This window comes from Eubalaena glacialis, chromosome 13 (assembly GCF_028564815.1).
Source record: "Eubalaena glacialis isolate mEubGla1 chromosome 13, mEubGla1.1.hap2.+ XY, whole genome shotgun sequence".
Lineage (NCBI taxonomy): Eukaryota > Metazoa > Chordata > Mammalia > Artiodactyla > Balaenidae > Eubalaena > Eubalaena glacialis.
Window position 1 is genome coordinate 18634928 of NC_083728.1, and position 25371 is coordinate 18660298.

Here is a 25371-nt window from a genome sequence, read left to right on the forward strand (position 1 = left end):
CACACCACAACTTGTAATGTTGGCACTACTCCAATCCCTGTTTTATAGATGAAGAAATTGAGATTCAGAGAGTTTAAGTAAGTTATCCAAGCTCACAAAAGATAGTGCTGAAAACCAGGATTTTAACCCAAGCCTCTCTAACTTCAGAACCTTCCCGCTAAGCACTGCATTATAACCCTGACTAGGCTACAAATAGGGTAGGACCCCTCTACAGTCTATGAGAAGGAGGGCAAGGGTCCACCCCTGACTCTATTTTCCACATCTATTATGTGAAGTACAGAAGTTCTAAGGGACCACTAAGATCTATGTCTGAGACTGGGGGTGGGGTACAGTGTCAGTAACTCTTTGGTTGAGCCCTATAATCATGCAATAAGATATATGCATTGCAGTTTATTATAACATTAATGACAATAAAGAATGATTAGGAGAAGAATAAAATAAAACTCCTGAGGCAGAGAGAACTGTAGCCTTGAAATCAATTGCAGTGAAGGTTGCTGAATTTACAGACTTAAAGGGTCCAGTATCCCAAGGATTTTTCAGATTCTTGGCCTCCCTATACTTTCTCATTCAGATAACCCACAAAAATCTCTGGACAGTAATTCTTTTTTTTTTTTTAATTTTTTTTTAATTTGACTGCACCGGGTCTTTGTTGCAGCATGTGGGATCTTAGTTCCCTGACCAGGGATTGAACACGGGCCCCCTGCATTGGGAGCGCAGAGTCTTAACCACTGGACCACCAGGGAAGTCCCTGGATAGTAATTCTTTAAGGGGAATCTGATTTTGCATTTAAAACTCCTTAGCCCATCTTATACACTTATTCACTTTTCTGACCTCATCTCCCACTTCTGCCCCAACCACACCTAAGACACACTCTATGTTCCATCCAGTTCAAATTTTGACTGTTTCCTCTGGTTTCTATGACTGTTCCACTGTTTAGAATACCCTTTGTCACTTGGCAAACATCTGTTGTTTTACATCTCAATTTGACTATAACTTCCTCTATAAAGCCACTCTGGGAAAACCTTTTGTGCTGTCATGTATTAGTTATCTATTGCTGTGTAACAAATGACCCCAAATGTAGCAGCTTAAAATGACAAGTATTTATTTTCTCAGGGTTTCTGGGAGCAGCTTAGCTGGGTGCTTCTGGCTCAAGGTCTTTCTTGAGGTTAGAGCTGAGGTGTCAGCCTGGTCTGCTGACATCTCAAGGCTCAACTGGGGCTGACGGATCCACTTCCGAGCTCACCCCTGTGGCTGGTGTTGGCAGGTTTCATTTCCTCACAGGCTGTTGGACAGAGGGCCTCAGTTCCTCACCACTCCTTGGGGGCATAGGTCTGCTCACATTGTGGAAGCTTGCTTCCCTTAACATATGTGATACAGAGAGAGACAGAAAGACAGAGACAGAGGGAGGTGTGTCACTTGTCACAGTCTTTTTATAACCTAACTTCAGACATGACATACATCAGTACTGCCGTATTCATTCATTAGAAGCAAGAGTATAAATCCAGCCCACACTCAAAAGAGGGGATCAGGTGAGGACGTGAATACCAAGAGACAGAGAATCCCTGGAAGCAATCTTAGAGATTGCCTTGTACATAATCACGTCTCATGATCAAGACATTATACTTTTTTATTTATTTGTCTTCTTCCCCTCAGGGACCAGACTGTGAGTACCCAAGTCAGGACTATGTCTTTTTATATAGTTTCCCATTTCTGACACATGCCAGGCAATAAGGAATGAGTGGCCTTGACACTTTCCTGCCCATTGAGCTGCTCTCCCAGAACCTGAATCAGTATGGGGATCTATGTCCTGTTAACCATCACAGAGAATAACAGTCTCTCTGATGATGTGTCTGTCCCTGGAATAAGCCCATTTGCCCAAGAGCTCCCTCCTCTGCCTGCTTTCTTCTGGGTCACTGAATGGAGAGATAATCTTCTTGAAGGCAGCTCCCTGCCCAGGTGTGTTTTAGGGTGACCATTACTTTCCTGGCCAGATTGCTCTCCCCCCGCTTCATGACACCTCCCATGAAGACCCCATCCCTCCTTGTGCCTTTCTCTTTCCTGTTGAGTCTGTCTCTCTTTCTTTCATTTCTTCCTTTCTTTCTCTCTTTCCACTGGCCTACTTCGAGTCAATTTCCAGTTTGAAGGAAAGCCAGAACATTTTGTCCCTCAGCGTAGTGGTTATGTACAAGGTGTATGGAATCAGACTGCTTAGCTTAGAATCCCAGGTCTGCTATTTATACTAGAAGTGTGACCTTAGGCAAGTTATTTAGTTTCTCTGTTCCTCACTTTCTTTATCTGTAAAACTGTGATAATCATAGTAGACATATCTCATAGTGTTGTTGGAAAGATTATGAAATACGAAGAACAGTGCTTGACACACAGTGTTATAAAGATGCCTGCTGGACGAATGAATGATCCTGCCAAAAAATGTGCCAGAACAAAATTAATAATTACATCTAAGAGGTTAGATGCCCTGTCCAAGGTCACACAGAGAGTTAGTGACAGAGCTGGAAGGAGACCCGGGTCTCCAGACCCCAATTTCTCTGCAACAAGCAGGAAAGCGATACTCTCCAAGCTGATGCTTGGGCCATTCTCAACTCACTGCATTTCTTGTTCTCTCATAAGGATAAATCAACACTTAAATGAGCAGCATGAGGTTCCTGTTGATGGAGTCAGCTCATGGTAACATCTTTTTCAGTATGTTGATTAATCACAGGAATCTCGAGCTACCTGTGAGGCTGGGAAAGCAGGTGATTCTATGCCCATCCTGAATTGACACAGACATGGGGCCCAGAGGGTGCTCTAAAGGTTCAGATTGGATCCATACCCATCCATCTTGAAGAAATCCTTTGCTGTCACAATATATTAGCTTCCTTTATTTTTCTTTTCATGATGGCTCTGCTGAGAAATGTTGTCAAATTGGTTTGTCATCTGTAAAATGAGGCTGGAACTTACTCCCACCTTGAGGGAAAGGATTGTTTCTTATCTAACCCTGAATGCCCAGCACCTGAGTAGTACCTGGTGATTACATGCTCTGAAGGTCTGCTGAGGAATGATCTTTGAAGTCCCTCCCAACTCTAGCATTTAAAAACACCGACAGCAAAGACAGAGACAGAAAAATAAAACTATTGAAAACAGACACAACAACTCAATGAGTACAGACAGCTCTCTGGGGTCACTCACACACAGGCAAATAGGCTCAAACATCTCAGCAGATTTTGAGGGTACCAGTGGGTTCACTACTTAGTCAACAAATATCCATAGTGATGATCCCAGGTCACACAGATAGTTCAGTCTTGTTTAAGGAGGCATTGGCTGGTGTTGTATGATTAACCATGTTAACTATAGAACACCTGCACTGAAGAGATGATCCATCAAAGCCCATATCCATCAAAGCCCATGATCCATCAAAGCCCAAAGACCAATAAAACCACAATAAATTCAGCTCAGCTGACATTTTTTTGGTATCCGCTATGCATCAGATACTTTGTGAGTTTTGGTTCTCTGAGAAGTAGACACCCAGATGGGATTAGGTGCAGGACATTCTTGGGGGAAATGCCTATGACAGGTAAAGGGAGCAAGAGCAGGTGGGGAGAGCCCTCAGACAGAGATGCAAGTCTGACACCCATGGGAGAGGGGAGGCAGGATCAAGAAAGAAAAGCTCAGATCACATGCACTTCTGAGTTAGAGTCAGCCCAGGCATGGAGGAGCTCCATGTCAGGCAAGAATGGTATGGCTCTGGTACTCCTGAAGTGTTTAGTCTTGGGCTAGAAGTGGTCCTAGGGAAGCTTGGCCTGAACCTGAGTGCAGGGAGAATCCAAAGACATAGCAAGGAGGCTGCCAGGTACCCTGCAGCTGGTGCCCTTGAAGGGAGTGGGACATGGACATGGTGGCCACAGACCCTCCTCTGTTTCAGAGGTACAGACCTGCCTAAGATCCAGTACTTTCCTTTGAAGAGCTTTCTTTTAAAGGAAGAAGATCATGAACAATGAAAAAAATATGAGAAGGGACTCATGTGGCAGAGAAAAATGAGTCATTAACTTACTTCGGCAAATGATGGCGCCCTGGAGAAGTCTTCAGAGAGGACGTGACCACCGGTCAAAGTGTTGAGGCATCATAGCTGGAAGAGGGTGGCAGAAAGTAGATGACCAGATGGTCTGCCCTATGGGAAAGAACAGATTTTAAGAATCAAACTGCCTCAGTCTGTGAAGAGGCAGCCTGAAAGGGGTCCTAATCAAAGTGCACAAATTTATAAAGAGAGGATAGAAAGTGGAAATGAATTTGCTCATCAAATCTGAGAACCAAGGAATAAGGAGAGAGTGTTTCAGAGCAGATGAAAAAAGGCCTGCTTTACACTGAAGGTTGTCATCTTTTACAGCTAATCAGAAGGAACTGAAGATGCTATATAGCAATGCCCCAGTCATCTGACCCTCCCTGGAGAGGAATTTTTCCATGCATATAAAATGTCCATATGGCAGGATGTGATTCTTTTAGGGAAAACTAAAACATAATCATGTTGGAGAGAAAGCTTTCCAGAATAAGTTGACCAATGCCCTGCCTTCTTAAGCACCATTTAGAAGTTCCCAGGTTGGGACTTCCCTGGCGGTCCAGTGGTTAAGACTTCGCCTTCCAATACAGGGGGTGCGGGTTCGATCCCTGGTCGGGGAGCTAAGATCCCACATGCTTCGCAGCCAAAAATCCAAAAACGTAAAACAGAAGCAATATTGCAACAAATTCAATAAAGACTTAAAAATAAATAAATAAATAAACGTTTCCAGGTGACTCAGATGAGCATGAGTGATTGTGCTCAGATTTGGTGATATCCTCACGTCCGATGAAGTGTGGAAGTAGAGAAGCTCCTACACCAAATGGCTCCAAACACTGCACTCCTGAAGTTGCCTTGTCACCGTCTTCATCCACTATCAAGCAATTGGCGTATCCTTCCCCCTTCTTTCAAGGAATTTGCTTATAGGAAATTTAGACACACTATCCTTTCTAATTCATTGCTTCTAATTTCCTTTGGGGTAGAAAACATGATAACCGTTCTCATCGAAATTATATTTAAGATGAGACTAAGTATGTTCTGAAGAACTGAGGTTCTCTTCTATAAGTTGGTTGATCCATGGGGAGTCCCTGGCATCTATTTTTGCCACAAACATGAGTTTGTACACATGCGTTGGTGGTAGACGGAGGGGTATTGTTTCTGTCTTGGTTCTGAACTGTATTCTAGATAAGGAGATCCTAGGTGATCTCATCATGATAGACAGTTAAGGGAAACTAGGGCTAACATTATTTCATATGCCTCTTCAAACCATGCTCAAAGCTTGAAAGGTAAAACCTGGCTTCGCCTCTGCTTATAGTTTGTGCCCTTGCTGAAAAGAGTTCAGTGGAGCAGGAAGAGCCATGGCGGGGTCTAGCAATCCTGATATGTGGGCTTATTACAAAGACCATAGAAACACGGCTGCCCCGCCCCCCACCCCCAAGTACATCAGCATTTGGGAACGAATGAATGAGCAAAGATTGCTAGAGTTTCAACAATGTGTCAGGCACTGAGTTAGATGTTTTAACATACATTATTTCATTTTAAAGATATGGAAACAGAAGCTCAGAGAAATTAGTGGAATTGTCCAAGGTCATGCAGCCGGTAAAGGACAGAGCTGAAGCTAGAAGTGTCGATGCCCTTTCCTTTACATATAATATCTTGAGGAGCCTGGAAATCCCATCCCACGTGGAAGCAGATTGGGTTAAAGGACAGTATTAGCAACTCCACTGTCACTTCCTTCCAAACCAGACATTTGACCCCATCCCTTGGTGCATCCCCAGGGGTCAGCTCGGAGCCCTGTTCCCCATCAGCCTCCGTGGCTCCAACAGTCCACACTTGCTTGGCTTGGAAAAGCATTACATGCCCCCTATAATTTAGCAACTTCAAAACCAGACCCCTCTCTGCCTTTCTCATTTCCCCCCATTATTTACAGCTCACCCTTTCTGACCCAACCAAGAAAACCTGCTCACAACCCTTCAGATGGTTTGTGCTTCCACTTCTTTCTACACCTTCTCGTTGGGTATGCATCTGTCTCAGTAAAAATACATCTCCCTCTCCTCCGTCCACCTGGACTCTTCTCCTCCTTCAAATCCCTCCTCAAACTCATCTCTGGGAATAACTGGTTAAACTCAGCTAACTCTTCTAGTTCCTTAGCACTTGGAAAAAACATGGACACTCAAGTCAGAAAGAACTGGGTTCTAGACCTAAGGTGACCAGCAATGAGCTGTCCGAAAGGCGAGTCACTTTTTTAAAACCTGTTTCCTCAGCTGTAAAACAGAGATTTAAGCACCTGCACCTTGCCCAACCACAGCAGACGCAGTATCTGTTGCATCTGAGTGACTGACTTTGGGAGCCAAACTTCAAGAGTCTGAATCCTGGTGATAGTGCCTTCAGCCAATTGCTGAGTTTCTCTAAGCCTCAATTTGCTCATCTGCAAAGAGTCGTGAGGACTGAAAAATGAGATAATACATGTAAAACACTCAGCAGAATATCTGCATATTGTAATTGCTCAACAAATGTTAGTTGTCGTTGTTATTATTATTATTTATCACCTACCTCGTCAGGTGAATGTGAAAGCAATTAAAATAAAAGACAATTAAACTAAAATGAGTCAGCCGTGTGCTGACGCTGACTTGTATCAGTTTACGAGACTCCGTAATTTAATGATAGGAACTTTGCAGACAGATCCGTGGCAAGTTAGTAGCTTGAGAGCAGCTGTGATGGGAGGAGTTCACTATAAAAATCAACAAGTACTACAAATCAGGGGTGGTTTGGTTTTTGCTTTTTTCTTTTTTTTTTTTTGAGAGTCTATTTTTAAACATTTACCAGCACACCCTTGACCTGTACCTGGAACACAGTAGATATTCTGTGTGTGTGTGTGTGTGTGTGTGTGTGTGTGTGTGTGTGTGTGTGTGTGTTTCTGTCCTTTTACAGTAATTCCAGCCGTAATTCATTCCTTTGAGTCCCCACCCATGATAAAGCAGCCCAGCCTCCGTGCCTCCTCACTAATGGAGGGGCGCCCTCTAGTGACAGAAAGAGTAATACGCTCTCTGAAACGTCTTCACTGCAAGAGGGAGCAGTACAAACTACCACCTGGAGGCAGAATCTAACCCTCTGATTCTTTTTTTTTTTTTAATCAGTCATCAATTTTATACACATCAGTGTATACATGTCAATCCCAATCGCCCAATTCAGCACACCACCATCCCCACCCCACCGCGGTTTTCCCCCCTTGGTGTCCATACTAACCCTCTGATTTTGTAAATAAAGTTTTATTGGCACACGGCCACAGCCATTCATTTACAAATTGGCTATGTCTGTTTTCACACAACAATGGCAGAATTTAGTAGCTGTAACAGAGTTCATATGGCCCACAAAGTCCAAAATATTTACTACCTGGCCCTTTACAGAAAACGTTTGCAGACCCCAACCTATAGTACAATTATGTAAGCTGATTTCTTTACTTTTACCCACCTAGGTTCACAGACCTCGATCCTCAGATTTATTGGCTGCATGGCATTTGATATCCTATTGTTGTAGACATAGGTCATTTCCAGTATCCGTATTATAAACAGTTCTATAGTTGATACTGAGCAGGGCCCTGTGGGGCTCCTGGGCACAAAGCCTTTCCGTGTCCCCCATTTCTTTGATTACAGGAAATAGCCTTCATTCAGCCTCTATGACCTTCCCTGAGTTTCAAAGGGCAGATCCAAGCAGTTGTTAATTAGGGAAGGGAGGGGATGTGCGACCAGGGAGAAACAAATAGTCAAGAAAAACAATAGTGCAGCCTTGGGGCAAGGGCCTGGTTCCCCATCAAGGGATACATGCAACAGTATCTTTGAGCTGTTTTGCAGGTACTGAAACCCCTCCAGGTGGGAGAAGTTAACGTAACAATGGTATGCTGCCCACAAGCATGTAGACCCCAAACTAGGTGGAACCTGAAGATTGATGATGCTGACTCCTTACCTCACCACCAACCCATCAGAAGAATGTCCACGAGCTGATCACTCCCTCTTTGAACCATCACTATAAAGCTTCTCACTATCCTCTCCAAGTTGGGACACACAGTTTTTCGAGGCAGGAGCCCACTGTGTCTCCCTTTGCCTGGCAAAGTAATAAAGCTATCCTTTTCTACTTCACCCCAAACTCTGTCTTCGAGATTCGATTCGGCACTGGTGTCCAGAGAAGCTGAGCTTTTGGCATCATAGTGAATCTGTTATCATTGCATTGGAAAAATGTCGAGATATCCCCGAGGTAAAGAGCTCACTCTGTCACTGGAAGAAAAGCACTCACAGAGTCTCTGCTGCTCATTGTCTGTGGGATTTGAAGCAAAGCACTTAACGCTTCCTGAACCTCAGCTCCCTCATCTGTTAAATGGGACTAACAGTATTATTTGCCTCCCTGGGTTGCTGTGGGGAGCAAATAAGATCATTTATCAGCTAGCCTTTCCCAAGCTACAAAAACAAGTTCACTAATGTTGGTTTTTATCACCTACATAGCCAAGGGAGGTATACATAATTTTCCTCGTGAATCACCTAGGACTCTGTGTGGAGAACACAAATTCTTATTTTGAATGCGCTTCTGAAGCCATTTCCAACCTCCCTGGTCTGGTCCCTAAGTCCCATTTACTCCCTTAGAATGTGAGCTCTTCAGAGCTAAGAGGTGAAGGTTATGCCTGGGGAGGGGGTGTGGAGGACGAAGGTCAAGTGCCAGAGGTGAGAAACTCGGGGAACAAGATGTCTTCGGCCCGACGGTGTATTAGAGGCTGAGCCTGAGAAGTGAGGCCTCATTGCTAAAAGGAAATGGGGCTGGGGGCTCTCTCCTCAGCCTTGCAGGGAAGAGGCATCTGGTGAATGTTCCCAGGAGAGCTGCGAAGCAAGGTCCACACTCATACAGGTGGGACTGTGACCCTCAGGGATATGGTCTGCTCCTCCAGCTTCAAGCCAGTCCCAGGGCCAGCTGCTCCCAGCGCCAGCCCTGGGGAGGGTGGCCCCCAAAGGATGGCATTTTCCTTCTTTTTTTCTGCCAATATCTTTGGCATCCCCTCCTTCCTTTGTCCTTGCTCCCCTCATCCCGAGCAGGCATGCGTGGCTTGTAGTTGGGATATCGGATGCCCACCGTAGTGGATACCCTAAATGCCCCACCAATAGTGCCTGGGCACTGCCTGTTCCCATGTACACAAACTGGGAGACTTCCAACTGAAAACGCATGTGAGACACCGCCTGCTTGGCCCTCTGAGCAGGCTGCAAGGGAGCGTTCATGCCTCCCATTCTCAGCAGCAGCCTTCAACCAGTGACTGATGGCAGTGGTAGAAAAACACCTCTGCTCCTTATCCCTAGGTTAGTAGTATAACGGAGGAATGCTGGACACTCCCTTCCAGAGGTTTCCTGAAGGTTTGAGCCCCAGTTGCCCACAGCAGTAACGTGCAACATGTCTTACCTTTATTGGCTCCTTTTTTCCCCTGTCTTTTCCCCCACTTATATATTTGTGCTCCCCGAGATCCCCACCCAAAGAAACTGCTAGCACTCACTTTCATATCTCAAGGTCTGCTTCTAGGGTAGCCAATCTAGGACTTCCAGTTATTACCACCTACTTTGTGCCAGACTCTGTGTCAAGCAAATAATAATATAAACTCCTTATAGTGGCCAGCATGGGCTACCTTTATGATCTTACCTTTAATCACTCCCCCACTCACTCACTTTTTTCAGTCACGTGAGTGCCTCTGTAGTTCCTCCAACAGGCCAAGCTCTTTCTGGCCACAGGCCCTTTGCACATGCTATTTTCTCTGCTTGGAACACCCTACCCATCCCATTGCCCAGATTTACAGCCTTGGGGTGTTAGCTTAAATGTCACATCTCCAGAGAATTCTTTTCTAATCACCTTACCTAAGTAGAATCCTCCCTTCACCCCGCTTATTCCATCTCAATATTTTATTTATTTGCTGATTTTACAGCATTCATCAAAATTTGTAATTACGAGCTTCATTGCTTGTTTGCTTCTCTAATAACTATCTTCCTTTCTAGACTGGGCAGGGATGAAATCTGCCTTATTTACTCATATCATTAGTGCCGATCAGAGTACCAAGCACATAGTAATAAGCACTTGATATGTACTTATTGGATCAATGAATAAATGAAGATCGGAGCAGATACATTTTGTCTTCCAGTATCCCTATTTGTGGACTCACCTACCTTGCTCTCACCAAACACTCACATGCATGATTGCAATCTTCTTAGATGTATTACCATGTTTTTTCCTCTCTGTGCCCCCAAAGAACTTTAAATCAGTTCATCAAAATATATTTGTTGAGACGACAAATGGAAGTAGAAAGATGAATAATTCAGAAGTTCAGAGCCCTATATCTTCCTTTAGTGCTGTTCTACGACCACAGAATAGGAAATGTCTTCCAAGCCTCAGTTTCATCATCTGTACAATGAGCACAATAAACCTGCCTCAATACCATGGAGCAGATGGTGTATGTGAAAGGGGCTTGCAGACTGCAAGGCACCACACAAAACTCTTACTGAATTCCCTTGTGAGGTTTTGTAAATTGCCACACCAATCCCTTGCTTTCAACATGGCAAATAGCAAAATGCTCTAAGCCTTAAGAGTTCGCTTACAGTTATTAGCCGTTCCCCCTGTATTTCATGTTCCCAAGTGCACTTGAGGCAGAAAGCCAGAACAGAAGCTTCCTGAACCAAATGAGGCTTAGTCGAGTATGAGTCCTTAATGGACTCCAGCTGGATTCACTAAGCCAGACTCCTGGTGGGTTGTTTCAGTACTCTGGACAGCTGCAGGACCCACAGCAAGCCCAGAAGGGGCCCCAGGGAGGCACCACAATCTGGTATAGGATATGATCCAGGGGGAGCCTGACTTGATGGGATCTGTCAGTGAAAGGTCAGTAGAGAGGGCAAGGATAGCAGATATGGTAGTTGACCTTGGTTTTGCATGCTGTGAATCCAGGGAAGGCCACAGTTTGAGGGAAGGGGGGAAAGTGGGAGATCTAAATAGGCAAATGAATCTTAAATTTTGTCAACTTCTCACTCATCTGAGACATGAATTCTTGGACACAGGAGCACATAGATTGATGTCAGGGAAGATTTCAACAGCCTCCTGAAGTTAGAATTCATCGAATTCTCTCTAAGAATCAAATCAAGAGGGAAAGCATGGCCCTTGGTGCCCAATAATCCTGGATCTGAATCTAATCTCCATACCTTACTTGCTGTGTGATTGGTGCAATTTGTTGAACCACTCTGAATTCATATTCCCCATATACACACTGAGGTAATAATACTTGTATTATTGAATCACTGTCCTCAATTCAACACCCTTTGCTACATCCACACCTGGCCATGGCCTCATCATGGATACAGCATACTCCCCTGCCCTTTGCTTTTATATTGGTCATGTGACTTTTTTGGTCAATGGTATATGAATGGAAGTGCCATCCACATGAGATGAACATATTCTGGCTAGCTGAGTGACAATAGGATTAGGAGAGAGATATGTGGACCAGAGCCACACCAGCCAACCCATAGACTTGCAGTGAGAAGCAAAGCTGTCCCAGCAAAGTTCTGCTTGAGTAAGTCAAGCTCTAGCCAATCTATGTGATGGATTTCAAATGATATGAAATCCACATATCATTTACAGACATGTAAATGATAATAAACTATTCTTTTAAGATACTGAGCTGTGGGGTGGTTTGTTACACAGCAATAGCTAACAGATACAATAGCTAATATTACCCACCTCTAGACAATATGTAAGCTTCCAGTATGGTGTCTGACACGTATGAGAAGTCCAGTAAATGGAGGCCCTTTCTTTCCCTACTCTGAAAGTGAAGTTTGTCTGATGGTTGCTGCTTATCCTGATGTTCCCAGCTTCTGCTTCTGAGATACCCCCAATGACGTTAAGGAGAAGATTATTTTCCTTCCTGTTTCATTTGCCTGGTGCCAATTAAGTCAAATTTATGGAATTTGTTCTGGTTGGTAATTACCCCGGGAAATTTATTTTGGACTGTTTAAGAAGACATTTCACTCTCCTCCTCGAATTTACTGCCTGTGGGACAGAATTATGACTGCTCAGTCTCAATTGCAAGGGAAAGAGACTATTGCATTATTTATTTCCTTGTATTTATCAAGACAGGTAAGAGATATCAGGCTATTCAAATCTCTTATTAGAGAGAAGGGAAGTCTCAAGGATGTGGTTTCTCAGGCTGCTATAACTTCCCTATGACCAAGTTCCAACTGAAGCTAATTATATCACTAAGCCCTGAGTGGCCCAACAAGGCCAGGTGACTCATGAGTTTATTCTTTTATGTATTCATTCTTCCATTTTCTCTGCTGTATGAGATAGTGGCGACACACATGAGATCTGGGGGTCCATTGCCTGGGTTCAAAAACTGTCTCTGCCAATTGGCACATGTGTGATATTGGGTAAATTACTTAATCCCTATGAGACTCAGTTTCCTTGTCTGTAAAACGAGAATAATAATAACGGTCACCTCATACAGATATGAGATTAAAATGACATAGGGCATATAAAGACGTAAAGTGTTCAACACAGAGCCAGGCTTAATAAGGGCTTACTCCATGTTTCCTGTGAACTCTGCTCTGCCCCAGGGATACAGGAATGAACAAGACATCACCCATGCCAAGGGGAAGGCACAGTCTTGTGGCAGGAACAGAAAAGTGAGTCAGGCTAAGGACAGAGGGCTTTGGGGGCAAAGAAAGCCCACCCAACCTAGCTTGGGAAGTAGAAAGTCAAGAAGGGCTTTCTGAAGGAGGTGACATTTAAACTGAGTTTTTCTGAATGGTCTCTTTTATTTGTCTTGATCCCTGCCCAGGATCCCACAGTCCCTAGAGCCCCATTTAGTTCCACATGTACCAGATGGAATGGGAGAGGCACAGAAGGTCTAGAAAGAAAGACAACTGATTCATATTTAAGCCCCTAGGATGAGTCATACGTATTCTAACTTGATCCTCACAAGCCTGCAATGTAGCTCTTTGTTGGTTTCCTTCTACATGTGAGGAAACTGAGACTCAGGGAGGTTGACTTGCCCAGAGTCACACAACTAATAAAAAACAGATCAAGGATTTAAGCCCAGATTTCCCAACTCCAGGCCCATTTCTGTCTTTTTGGTGCTGCCTAGAACATTCTGAAAGGAAAAGAGAACCAGTTATTGGTTTGCTTAAGACAGAAGAGCCAGATCTGCCAATGCAATTCCTCTTAACTATACGTCTGCAATGCAGTTAATATACCATCATCAAATTAATCAAAATCTATGGGGCTTCCCTGGTGGCGCAGTGGTTGAGAATCCGCTTGCCTGGTCTAGGAAGATCCCACATGCCGCGGAGCAACTAAGCCCATGCACCACAACTACTGAGCCTGCGCTCTAGAGCCCACGAACCACAACTGCTGAAGCCCGTGTGCCTGGGGCTCGTGCTCTGCAACAGGAGAAGCCACCGCAATGAGAAGCCCACGCACCGCAACAAAGAGTAGCCCCTGCTCACCACAACTAGAGAAAGCCCGCACGCAGCAACGAAGACCCAACGCAGCCAAAAATAAATAAAATTAATTAATTAATTAATCAAAATCTAAAATGAGTCAGAATTAAAACTTTAACATTCCCAGATGTTTAGCAAGGGTTCCTCATTCCCTCACCCCCTTGGGGGAAAAAAAGTCAGGAATCCCATTAAGAAAGCATCTTGGTTTAGGGCTGTTGTTATTGGGGTGGTAACTTTCTTTGTTGCTCCGAGAGAATGAAATATGAACTCTCCATTTCCTCTGCCTTTAAATTCAGAACAGAAAACACAAAATACTAAACACATAACAAGGATGTAAATATATTTAACTTTCAAACTATGGCAAATTAAGGTAGAGGGAAGGAAAAGGAAAGGCATGAAATGGGAAGGAAATCATGCAGAGCGAAAAAAAGTGAGGAGGCTGAGAGAAGAAACAGACAACAGACAGGCTGAGCGTGGTTGGAAAAGAAGAGACCCAGAAAGAAGGGAGAGAGACAAATGCAAGAGAAAAAAAGTGGAAGAGTTACAGAAGAGAGGGAAGGTGGTGGGAAAGAAAGAGGGAAACAGAAAACACCAGACTCAGAGAGAGAGGCTGAGAACATTGTGAAACAATTTCAAGCACGACATTGCACTTGGCCGTGGCTTTCCCAATGCGCTCACCTGTTTCCCCTTTAAAGGACCTTTACACAGCAGTGCATCCTACAGGGAAGAAAATTATTCTCGGGACAAATGTAAACACACCCTGAGGAATGGGTGAAATAAAATATAGGGCCAGAGTTTTCCCTGTCTATTAATTTGGGGTGTTGGTAGAAAATCATTTCACCGCATATTCAAGACACTTCCTGGAAGACCAAGGCAATGAACCATTTCCCCCGGAGGCCCTTTTAATCTCTATGACATTGAAAACAACTTCGACAAAATCAGTTCTTAGGTCAAGAAGAGACTCAAGTGACACAGAGCAGAAATCAATGGATTTTTCTGGAATCCTGTAGGTTTTCCTTATGAACTGAGATAACTGGCCATGCTGGCTGACGACTGAGCCCTCCTCTGAGTCTTTAGACGTTTTCTTCCTCCTGGAGCTCAGGCTCTTACAGCCTTCCGTGAAATGTAAGCAGAAGGACCTGCTGGAGACCAGGGAAGATAAATAAATTTGGTCTGATACCTGATATTGTGGTCTACGTGGCCACGAGGGCTCAAGTGGCCAGAACCAGTTCTGATCCACCAGACTTAAAGGGTCAGGGTGTGGAAAAGCTTGAGAGAGTCCCCTTGTCCTTCCAAGTCCCTTCGACTCCTCCTCCAAGCCCTCATGCAGTCAGTCAAGGCCAGCCTGGGTCCCTGAGATGAGACAGTCAGGAGTGGCAAAGGCCTGGAATCTTCCCCACTGCCCCGAGACCCTCCCTGACCTGGGTGAGGAGGAAGAACCTAAGATGTGTGTGTACTCAGTTCCCACCATGGACCCCAGGAACCACTACCATCTAGGAGGTGGTCAAAGCTAAGAGAATCTTTAGATCACGGTCTTTCATTTTGTTACCCACACAGAAAAAGAAAGAAAAAAACTGAACAAGTAATATATTAATGCAATATCATAAAAATTAAAGCTATGCCAAAATATATAAAATAAAAAGTGAAAGTGTCCCCATCATCCACCACTCCCACCCCTTCCTTCTCCCCACAAGTAACTCTTCATCAGACTCTGGTATGTGGCCTTCTAGATCATTTTTACGCATTTGACGCATTTGCCTATATGTGCCAATACATGTGTAGGTTTAGGGATAATTTTGTTTCGGCAAATAGATTGTGCTATATATATAATTCTGTCACTGGCTTTGATATTCAACAATGTATCTCTCCTTGTTTTCTCATATTTCCGTGTCAGCACATAAAGTTCCCCTTCATTATCTTTATACGCTACAATAGTTTGACAGATAATTAGATCATTGCCAATTTTTCACTATTACAAGCATGGTTGCAATAAACACTCCCAGTACTTAGATCTCTGCACAAGAGCTTCAGGATTTCTGCAGGATCAACAGATATCTTGAAGGGGAATGGCTGAAGCAATTTTCCATTTAGGGAAACTGAGGTCCAAAAAGGGAGAGTTTCTCGAGGTTACATAACATGTTAGGGGCAGAACTGGGATGAGATGTGAAGGGGTCCGGGTGCCAGGCCAGCTTCCCCCATGACACCATCCTCACTGGGACTGTGAACTTGGACATGCCTGATCGATTCCCAAGGGCTGTGGGATTTCAGACCCGGTACTGAGCAGACAGGAACAAAAGCTCAGAGCGAGACAGTTCTAGCATCAGCAGGAAAAGGATGGGGTGGCCAGAAGGTTCCCAGCAGAGGACAGCGAAGGAGCATTGAGTTTAGAATTTAAATCCTCCAACTCCCACCCTGGCTCCCCCCTGCTCCCCCCACCCTCTACCTGAGGCATTTCACACGACTGAGCCTCTGGTTCTTCTACCGTAAATGAACAAAATTTCTACCTTCCAGGTTTACTGTCAGAGCTGAACAAAGTGATCTACTGACACCATGATAAGAGTTTACATTGCCTGAGCTCAACTGTGTGCCAGGGACTCTGCTAAGTACTTTTCCTAAATGACACTCTTTGATCCTCACAATTCTATGAGGTCAGTCTCATTTTTGTTCCCATTTTACAGATAAGGAAACTGAAGCACAGAGTAAATCCTTGCCCAAGGTCACCCAGGTAGCAAATGACAGGCCCAGGAGCTGAAGCCAGGCCACCTGGCTCCAGAGCTCAAACTCCCAGCCCTAAGAAAGGGGCTCAAAGCTCGTGGGTGCCCCAATATGGGCATGGAGTCCCCCGGACAGGGCAGAACATGGCTCTGGAGGTACAAGGCCCCAGGGAGGGATCAGCTTCAACATGCTCAGCCTCAGAGGTTCTGCAGCCCAACCTGCCACATGGGCCTCTCCCCATGGCTATCCTGTGCTGTAATTAACCAGCCCCGCAGAGGCTGCTGGTACCTGGGGCTGGCGGGGTCCTAATGGAAGCGAGCTGGCGGTAATTGCCTCCATCCATCACCTTGGTCCGTGGAAGGGGACACAGAGTCTGGCTGGAGATTTAAACAAGCTGTTTCTCTGCAGAAACGAGGGCCAGTGACATAGCCCGGCTTGCGGAGAGTTTGAATAGGCAAGGCAGACCAAAGGACAGAAGATGAGGAGAGAGGAGGAGGGAGAGAAGAAGCAGAGGGAGAGAGAGACAGACAGACAGAGACAAAGACAAGGAAAATCAGAAATACGGAAAGATGACGAGCTTGGTAGAAGAGTGAGAAAGGCAGTGTGCCAGGAAAGTGCTTCTCAAACTGAACCCCTTTGGGGATAGAGAGCCGGCGGGGGCGGGGGGGAGGGAGATATGCATGTGTGTATATGTTATATGTATGTTTGTATATATAAGCAAACACCTATACACATATATTTATGTGTTCTCATTTTGATGATACCTTAAAAAAATAAATGTGATCATATTCTGGATTATTCCACCTACAACTCTGGAGCAGAGTACTGCCATCCAATTTAACTATCCAGCCTTCCCCCCCGCCCCCCGCCCTCCTTCAGCCTGTGAAATAGGGATAAGAACCCTTCCTTTTCCAGGTGAGTGTGGACACTGAGTAAGACCATATATATAAAGTACAGAGTACATGTTCCTTAAATAGCTGCTATTATGACTATTCCTGTTTACAAGATGCTCATAAAGAGTAGTTATCCGTGCAGGCTGGGAAAGTGTATTCAGGGGCTTTGAAGAATGAAGAGATCAAAACCAGGTCAAAAAGGAAAGGAGTCAGCTTTCCAAGTAGAAGGGAGGAGGTCCTTGAAACAGGAGTGGTCAGGTGTGCTCCAGGGGACGCTGATGGGAGATGAAGCCAAGGAGGTCAGCAGGAACCAGAACCAGGGGCTCTGGCTTTATATCCTTGGCTGTGGGATCCAGAGCCTTCCCCAGGTCCCACATTCCCAGGCCCAGAAAGTACTCCACACTCACCATGTTAGCAGGTAGGGGGATTTCCATGGCAGACCAAAAGAAAGGCATTAAATAGTCGTAGTATTCCTTTTGGAAGTTTCTGTCACTATAAATAGGAGCTGAGTTGTACAATTTGTATTTTACCCAGAACACATGGGGGCATCCATCCTCCCTACCCCCATACACAGTCACACAATATGAAATAGTCACTTATGCTGTGTTTACTGTATTTAGAGACAAAAGGGACTTTGGTTGAGTATCATGTAAAAACAAATGAGAGGAAGACACTGCCATAATTCACCGAGACCCATGTTTTTCTCTTCTTCCTGAGGATGCAAATAGATTGCATTTCTCAGCTTCCCTTCCAATTAAGTGTAGCTACACGTAGCACACAATATCCATGCTTCGCCCCATCCTCTTGGATTCCATTCACTTTTCCTGCATGTCTATCCTCCTGCTTTGTAGTGCTCTGATTCCAAGGATTTGCCCCTGCAACTTTCTTTTGAGGCTGGTCCTTGGCTAATGGAGCCCTGTACTGGCAGAGAGCCAGAGATGCCTGGGAGTTCCCATGTTTCTGGAATAGCCCTTAGCTGGTGTATGAAAGCCTGGACACCTTGCCTTGAGGTGAGACCTACTCTCAGGTGTAATTCACAATCCAGAGCTCCCCAAAGGATTACGCCAACTTTGGGGACCTTGTCTGAAATTACATCCATGCTCACCCTTTTTCCCTTTCCAGTCCTGCCCGCTTCTTTACTGGTTTCTCCTGGGAATACTTCCTAAAGAAATCACCTGCACGTGAGTCCTCGCTGAGGGCCTGCTTCTGGGGACCCCAGCCTAAGCCACCATGTGACTGAATGGACAGGACTGCCACTTCCTGGCCTTACAGAGAAGTCCACCTGTGCTCCTCCCTGTTCTTTTCCCTTCAGGCTGACGGGAATAGAAATAACTCCGAGAGTCACCTTGGAAGACAATTATTTTTTTTTTTTTTGTTTGTTTTACTGCACTTTGCTTTATTGTGCTTCATAGATATTGTTTTTCTTACAAATTGAAAATTTGCGGCAACCCTGTGATGAGTCAACCCTGTTGGTGCCAGTTTTCCAACAGCGTTCGCTCACTTCCTGTCTCTGTGTCACATTTTGGTAATTCTCACAATATTTCAATCTTTTTTCATCATTATTATATTTGTTATGGTGATCTGTGATTGGTGATTTTTTTTTTTTTTTTAAACATCTTTATTGAAGTATAATTGCTTTACAATGGTGTGTTAGCTTCTGGGAAGACAATTATTGATGATGGCAGAACCTCCAACAGCCTGGACCCTGGGTTACTGCAGGGAAGAAAGATTTGTGCCAACCAAGAACGTGATGCTGGGCTGGGAGGTGAGACGGGAACTTCTCCTGTGCTACGCCACTAAAATATTTGTATTTACTTGTTATGGCAGCTCGAGTCATCCACACTAAAATAGGAAGTGACTTTACTTGAGCCCTCAGTGAAGTCTAGAGTGGATGAAAGGCTGTTTAGGAAACCATTTACACCCCCAGGTAGGGCCCCAGGGAGTCTGAACAAGCTGGGCCTGTGAGCTGGGACACCTGTTGCAAAACGACAGGATTTAAGGCCTCTTCCATCAGAACCAGAACTCCCAGAAGACAGCTCTGCATAAACTGCCAAGCACCTAGGATTCTGATGAAAGGTGACCCTTCACAAAGCAATTCGCACAGTGCCCATGTATTCATAATAAGGGCAAAAATTATTATTAATACATAACTGTTCACAGTTGTCCATTCTCCCTCTGGAGTCTAAGGAAAAATGATTCTTGCTGTCAGAGAAGATCCCTAAGATCACCTTTGTTGAGGAGACTCTGGATAATAGGCCAGCAAATGAAAATATTAATAGAAGTCAGAGAGGCTAAAACAACAAACATAAAAAAGGACTAGGACAGTATCACTGGAAGGTCAGAAAGAGAAACAGAGAAGCCACGTGAGCTGGGTATTAGAGAGGGTTTAAGAGTTCGGAGTTAGATATAAGGATAAGAAAGAAAGTTTAACAGGAGCAGCTGCCATCTCGGTGGAAGGTGACAATAACAGCAGTGATCTGGAGAGAGGAATTTTTGTGATGTTTTCTCTGCAATAAAGATGTCCTCCATTATTGGTGTTTCCTTAAGAGACCAAGTATAGACTTGAAACACTCATGATTAATATTTGGTTCCTGGATTGTTCCTGGGAAGGAAACACCATGAGAGACTGGTCCATTTGGAACCCTGGGATATATTAGGATCACACTTCTACTTTCAGAGGTCTCCAGTATTCTGTAGAGGAATCCAGAACCTTTCATCTCTCCATTCCCATGATTTAACTAACACAAATTTAAAACATCCTAGCCCTGGACTTCCCTGGTGGTGCAGTGGTTAGGAATCTGCCTGCCAGTGCAGGGGACACAGGTTTGAGCCCTGGTCCAAGAAGATCCTACATGCCGTGGAGCAACTAAGCCCATGCGCCACAACTACTGAGCCCACGTGCTGCAACTACTGAAGCCCGCGCGCCTAGAGCCCATACTCCGCAATAAGAGAAGCCACGGCAATGAGAAGCCCGTGCACCATAACGAACAGGAGCCCCCGCTCACCGCGGCTAGATAAAGCCCGCATGCAACAATGAAGACCCAACGCAGCCAAAAAAATAAAATAAAATAAATAAATTAATTTAAAAAAAAACTTAGGGGAGGGGCAAGATGGCGGAAGAGTAAGACGCGGAGATCACCTTCCTCCCCACAGATACATGAGAAATACATCTACACGTGGAACTGCTCCTACAGAACACCCACTGAACGCTGGCAGAAGACGTCAGACCTCCCAAAAGGCAAGAAAATCCCCACGTACTTGGGTAGGGCAAAAGAAAAAAGAAATAACAGAGACAAAAGAATAGGGACGGGACCTGCACCAGTGGGAGGGAGCTGTGAAGGAGGAAAGGTTTCCACACACTAGGAAGCCCCTTCGTGGGCAGAGACTGCGGGTAGCAGAGGGGGGAAGATTCGGAGCCACGGAGGAGAGCGCAGCCACATTGGTGCGGAGGGCAAAGCGGAGATTCCCGCACAGAGGAGCGGTGCCGACCAGCACTCACCAGCCCGAGAGGCTTGTCTGCTCAGCCGCCGGGGCGGGCGGGGCCTGGGAGCTGGGGCTCGGGCTTCGGTGCTAGCCGGGAGGGAGTCCGGGAAAAAGACTGCAGCTGCCAAAGAGGCAAGAGAATTTTTCTTGCCTCTTTGTTTCGCGGCGCGCAAGGAGAGGGGATTCAGAGCGCCGCCTAAACGAGCTCCAGAGACGGGCGCGAGCCGCGGCTATCAGCGCGGATCCCACAGCAACAGGGACGCAGAGGGAAAAACGGAGAGATTCCCGCACAGAGGCTCGGCGCCGAGCAGCACCCACCAGCCCGAGAGGCTTGTCTGCTCACCCGCCGGGGCGGGCGGGGGCTGGGAGCTGAGGCGCGGGCTTCGGTCGGATCCCAGGGAGAGGACTGGGGTTGGCTGCGTGAACACAGCCTGAAGGGTCTAGCGCACCACAACTAGCCGGGAGGGTGCACGAGAGAAAGTCTGCAGCTGCCGAAGAGGCAGGAGACTTTTTCTTGCCTCTTTGTTTCGCGGCGTGCAAGGAGAGGGGATTCAGAGCGCCACTTAAACGAACTCCAGAGACGGGCGCGAGCCGCGGCTATCAGCGCGGACCCCAGAGACGGGCATGAGACGCTAAGGCTGCTGCTGCCGCCACCAAACAGCCTGTGGGCAAGCACAGGTCATTCTCCACACCGCCCCTCCCGGGAGCCTGTGCAGCCCGCCACGGCCAGGCTCCCGTAATCCGGGGACAACTTCCCCGGGAGAGCGCACGGCGCGCCTCAGGCTGCTGCAACGTCACGCCGGCTTCTGCCGCCGCAGGCTCGCCCCGCCTCCTCCGTACCGCTCCCTCCCCCCGGCCTGAGTGAGCCAGAGCCCCCGAATCAGCTGCTCCTTTAACCCCGTTCTGTCTGGGCGGGGAACAGACGCCCTCAGGGGACCTACATGCAGAGGCGGGTCCAAATCCAAAGCTGAACCCCGGGAGCTGTACGAACAAAGAAGAGAAAGGGAAATCTCTCCCAGCAGCCTCAGAAGCAGCGGATTAAAGCTCCACAAACAACTTGATGTGCCTGCATCTGTTGAATACCTGAATAGACAACGAATCATCCCAAATTTAGGAGATGGACTTTGGGAGCAGGATATATTAACTTTTCCCCTTTTCCTTTTTTTTGTGAGTGTAGATGTGTATGCTTCTGGGTGAGATTTTGTCTGTATAGCTTTGCTCTCACCGTTAGTCCTAGGGTTAGGTCCATCCGTTTTTTTTTTTTTTTTTTTTTTTTTTTTGGCTTAAAAAAATTTTTTTTTCCCTAATAAATGTTTTCTTAATAATTTTTTCCTTATTTTCTATTTTTAAAAAAATTTTTAATAAGTTTTTTCATATTTTTTATTTTAAAAAATTAAAAAATTTTTTTTCTTAATAAATTTTTTCTAAATAATTTTTTTCTTATTTTTAGTATAAAAAATTAATAAATCTATTTTTAAAAATTAAAAAAAAATTTTTTTTCTTAATAAATTTACTCTTAATAATTTTTTTCTTATTTTTTATTATAATTGCTTTATTTTATTTTATTTTATTCTCTTTTTTTCTTTCTTTCCATTTTTTCTCCCTTTTATTCTGAGCCGTGTGGATGAAAGGCTCTTGGTGCTCCAGCCAGGCATCAGGGCTGTGCCTCTGAGGTGGGAGAGCCAACTTCAGGACACTGGTCCACAAGAGACCTCCCAGCTCCACGTAATACCAAACGGCGAAAATCTCTCACAGATCTCCATCTCAACATCAAGACCCAGCTTCACTCAACGACCAGCAAGCTACAGTGCTGGACACCCTATGCCAAACAACTAGCAAGAGAGGAACACAGCCCCATCCATTAACAGAGAGGCTGCCTAAAATCATAATAAGGCCACAGACACCCCAAAACACACCACCAGACGTGGACGAACCCACCAGAAAGACAACATCCAGCCTCATCCACCAGAACACAGGCACTAGTTCCCTTCACCAGGAAACCTACACAACCCACTGAACCAACCTTAGCCACTGGAGACAGATACCAAAAACAACGGGAACTACGAACCTGCAGCCTGTGAAAAGGAGACCCCAAACACAGTAAGATAAGCAAAATGAGAAGACAGAAAAACACACAGCAGATGAAGGAGCAGGGTCAAAACACACCAGACCTAACAAATGAAGAGGAAATAGGTAGTCTACCTGAAAAAGAATTCAGAATAATGATAGTAAGGATGATCCAAAGTCTTGGAAATAGAATAGACAAAATGCAAGAAACATTTAACAAGGACGTAGAAGAACTAAAGAGGAACCAAGAAACGATGACAAGCACAATAAATGAAATTAAAAATACTCTAGATGGGATCAACAGCAGAATAACTGAGGCAGAAGAACGGATAAGTGACCTGGAAGATAAAATGGTGGAAATAACTACTGCAGACCAGAATAAAGAAAAAAGAATGAAAAGAACTGAGGACAGTCTCAGAGACCTCTGGGACAACATTAAACGCACCAACATTCGAATTATAGGGGTCCCAGAAGAAGAAGAGAAAAAGAAAGGGACTGAGAAAATATTTGAAGAGATTATAGTTGAAAACTTCCCTAATATGGGAAAGGAAATAGTTAATCAAGTCCTGGAAGCACAGAGAGTCCCATACAGGATAAATCCAAGGAGAAACACACCAAGACACATATTAATCAAACTATCAAAAATTAAATATAAAGAAAACATATTAAAAGCAGCAAGGGAAAAACAACAGATAACACACAAGGGCATCCCCATAAGGTTAACAGCTGATCTTTCAGCAGAAACGCTGCAAGCCAGAAGGGAGTGGCAGGATATACTTAAAGTGATGAAGGAGAAAAACCTACAACCAAGATTACTCTACCCAGCAAGGATCTCATTCAGATTTGATGGAGAAATTAAAACCTTTACAGACAAGCAAAAGCTGAGAGAGTTCAGCACCACCAAACCAGCTTTACAACAAATGCTAAAGGAACTTCTCTAGGCAAGAAACACAAGAGAAGGAAAACACCTACAATAACAAACCCAAAACATTTAAGAAAATGGGAATAGGAACATACATATCGATAATTACCTTAAATGTAAATGGATTAAATGCTCCCACCAAAAGACACAGACTGGCTGAATGGATACAAAAACAAGACCCATATATATGCTGTCTACAAGAGACCCACTTCAGACCTAGAGACACATACAGACTGAAAGTGAGGGGATGGAAAAAGATATTCCATGCAAATGGAAATCAAAAGAAAGCTGGAGTAGCAATTCTCATATCAGACAAAATAGACTTTAAAATAAAGACAATTACAAGAGACAAAGATGGACACTATATAATGATCAAGGGATCGATCCAAGAGGAAGGTATAACAATTGTAAATATTTATGCACCCAACATAGGAGCACCTCAATACATAAGGCAAATACTAACAGCCATAAAAGGGGAAATCGACAGTAACACAATCATAGTAGGGGACTTTAACACCCCACTTTCACCAATGGACAGATCATCCAAAATGAAAATAAATAAGGAAACACAAGCTTTAAATGATACATTAAACAAGATGGACTTAATTGATATTTATAGGACATTCCACCCAAAAACAACAGAATACACATTTTTCTCAAGTGCTCATGGAACATTCTCCAGGATAGATCATATCTTGGGTCACAAATCAAGCCTTGGTAAATTTAAAAAAATTGACATTGTATCAAGTATCTTTTCCGACCACAACGCTATGAGACTAGATATCAATCACAGGAAAAGATCTGTAAAAAATACAAACACATGGAGGCTACACAATACACTACTTAATAACGAAGTGATCACTGAAGAAATCAAAGGGGAAATCAAAAAATACCTAGAAACAAATGACAATGGAGACACGACGATCCAAAACCTATGGGATGCAGCAAAAGCAGTTCTAAGAGGGAAGTTTATAGCAATACAAGCCTACATCAAGAAACAGGAAACATCTCGAATAAACAACCTAACCTTGCACCTAAAGCAATTAGAGAAAGAAGAACAAAAAAACCCCAAAGCTAGCAGAAGGAAAGAAATCATAAAGATCAGATCAGAAATAAATGAAAAAGAAATGAAGGAAACAATAGCAAAAATCAATGAAACTAAAAGCTGGTTCTTTGAGAAGATAAACAAAATTGATAAACCATTAGCCAGACTCATCAAGAGAAAAAAGGAGAAGACTCAAATTAATAGAATTAGAAATGAAAAAGGAGAAGTAACCACTGACACTGCAGAAATACAAACGATCATAAGAGATTACTACAAGCAACTCTATGCTAATAAAATGGACAACCTGGAAGAAATGGACAGATTCTTAGAAATGCACAACCTGCCGAGACTGAACCAGGAAGAAATAGAAAATATGAACAGACCAATCACAAGCACTGAAATTGAAACTGTGATTAAAAATCTTCCAACACACAAAAGCCCAGGACCAGATGGCTTCACAGGCGAATTCTATCAAACATTTAGAGAAGAGCTAACACCTATCCTTCTCAAACTCTTCCAAAATATTGCAGAGGGAGGAACACTCCCCAACTCATTCTACGAGGCCACCATCACCCTGATACCAAAACCAGGCAAAGATGTCACAAAGAAAGAAAACTACAGGCCAATATCACTGATGAACATAGATGCAAAAATCCTCAACAAAATACTAGCAAACAGAATCCAACAGCACATTAAAA

At 44.4% G+C, this 25371-nt stretch overlaps 1 long non-coding RNA gene across 1 annotated transcript in view; it reads right to left on the reverse strand.

The window, feature by feature from the left end:
• Nucleotides 1-1100: 1100 nt before the first annotated feature.
• The window catches only part of LOC133103593 (uncharacterized), a 330085-nt gene continuing 305814 nt past the window's right edge, over nt 1101-25371 (reverse strand). Inside the window, exons 8-9 of the long non-coding RNA XR_009703328.1 lie at nt 4046-4162; nt 1101-1358 (exon numbers count right to left, since the gene is read on the reverse strand). This is a non-coding gene — a long non-coding RNA (uncharacterized LOC133103593). The remainder of the gene's footprint in view (nt 1359-4045; nt 4163-25371) is intronic.